We start from the raw sequence: 2408 nt of genomic DNA, 5'->3' as shown, positions 1-2408 counted from the left end.
GCATAAAGCAGAAATGGAACACATAAATATTGACAGACTAGGTATTGGCAAAATGAGATGGACTGGCATGGGGCATTTTGAGTCAGATAATCATATGATCTACAGTGCTGGAGATGAAAAGGTGAGGAAAAACAGGGTCACTTTCATAGTTAAAAAAGTAATTTCTAAATCTGTCTTGAAATCCAATGTTGTGAGTAGCAGGATAATATTCATATACGTAAAAGGAAGTCCAATGAATTCTACCATCATTTGTATATATGCACCAACAACTAGAGCCAAAGAGGAAGAAATAAAAGATTTCTACCAACTTTTATAGTCAGAGATCTATCAAACATATAATCAAGATGCATTAATAATAATGAGTGACTGGAATGTGAAAGTTGGGAACAGAGACGAAGGATCAGTATTTGGAAAACGTGGACTTGGAGACAAAAATGAAGCTGGAGATAGAATGATAGAATTTTGTACAATCAAGTTATTCATTGAAAATACAATTTATAAGAAACATAAACACAGGCTATACACATGGATTTCATCTGATGGTATGCATAGGAATCAGATAGATTGCATCTGTGGAAAGAAGTACTGGAGAAGCCCAATATCAGCTAGAAAACTATCAGCTAGAAAACTAGGCCAGGTACTGATTGTGAAACAGACCACCAACTACTCATATTCAAGTTCAAGCTGAAGCTAAGGAAAATGAAATAAAATACACAAGAACCAAAATTTGACATTGAACATATTACACCTGAACTTCAAAACAATCTCAAGAACAGGTCTGAGGCCTTAAACTAGTGAATAAAGACCAGAGGAGCTGTGGAAGGATATAAAAAACATCATCCAGGAAGACTGCAGGGAGTCAGTACAAAGACAGAGGAGGAAGAAAAAAAAAACAAAATGGATATCAGAAAGGACTCTGAATATTACACTGGAGTTCTGAGAAGCCAAAGCAAAGGGAAGAAATCAAGACAATAAGGAGCTGAACAAACGATTCCAAAGGCAGCATGGGAAGACAAAGAGAAATGTTCAAAGAGCTGGAGTCAGAAAATCAAAGGGGCTGAACTTGTTCAGCATTTTTTAAGCTGAAAGAACTGAATAACAAATTCAAGTCTTAAGTTGCAATACATTTTTTAAACTAGTTTATTTACAAATTTCTAATACATTGTTTTTGAGAACAGATTCTTCAAATTTCCCTCACATCCCCCCATCCCCCATTAAATTCTATTCAAGTTTCAATACTTAAGGACGCTTTGGGCAGAATATTAAATGATCCGGGAAGCATTAAAAGAATATGGAACAAATATACAGAAATACTGTACCAAAAGGAATTGGCTGACACAGAAGAATTTAATGAAACAACATATGAACGAGAGCCTGTGGAGATGAAGGAAGAAGTTCAAGCTGCTCTAAAAGAATTGGCAAAAAACAAGGCCCCAGGAATTGATGGCATACCAATTGACATATTTCAATAAACAGACACTTCCCTGGATGTGCTCATAAAGTTGTGCCAAGAAATCTGCATGACAGCCACCTGATCAACTGACTGGAAGAGATCAATATTTGTTCCCATTCCAAAGGAAGGTGACCCAACAGAGTGTGTAATTATCGAACAATCTCATTAATATCACATGCAAGCAAGATTCGGCGGAAAATGATCCAAAAATAACTGGAACAGAATATCAGCAGAGATTTGCCAGATGTGCAGGCTGGGTTTAGAAGAAGCTGTGGTACTAGAGATATTATAGCTAATGTTAGATAGATCTTGGCTGAAAGCAAAAGGTACCAAAGGAATGTCTATCTGTGTTTCATTGACTATGTAAAGGCATTTGACTGTGTGGATCATAACAAACTGTGGCCAACTCTGAGAAGAATGGAAATCCCAAAACTTTTGGTAGTGTTTATGTGAAATCTATACTTGGACCAGGAGGCAGTCATCAGAACAGAGTAAGGAGACAATGCATGGTTCAAAATCGCAAAGAGTATACTCCAGAGAAGTGTCCTGTCTCCATATCTTTTCAATCTATATGCAGAACAGATTATCTGGGAGGATGGGCTCTATGAGGAGAAATGTAGCATCAGGATTGGAAGAAGACTCTTCAACAATCTGCATTAAGCAGATGACACAACCCTGCCTGCTGAAACTGAGGAGGACGTGAAGTGCTTGCTCAGCAGGTCAAGGACTGCAGCCTTCGATATAGATTGAAGCTCAACATCAAGAAAACAAAGATTCTCACCACCAGGCCAATTAGCAGCATCATGATAGACAGTGAAGAGGTTGAGATTGTTAACAGCTTCAGTTTGTTTGGCTCTACAATCAGCACTCTTGGTGGCAGGAGTCAGGAAATTAAAATACTAATTACATTGGGAAAGTCTGCTGTCAGAGACCTCTCCAAAATACTAAAAAAAAA

This window comes from Elephantulus edwardii, unplaced genomic scaffold (assembly GCF_000299155.1).
Source record: "Elephantulus edwardii isolate Elephantulus edwardi_28Jun2011 unplaced genomic scaffold, EleEdw1.0 scaffold02850, whole genome shotgun sequence".
Classification (NCBI taxonomy): Eukaryota; Metazoa; Chordata; class Mammalia; order Macroscelidea; family Macroscelididae; genus Elephantulus; species Elephantulus edwardii.
This window is presented reverse-complemented; position numbering follows the sequence as displayed.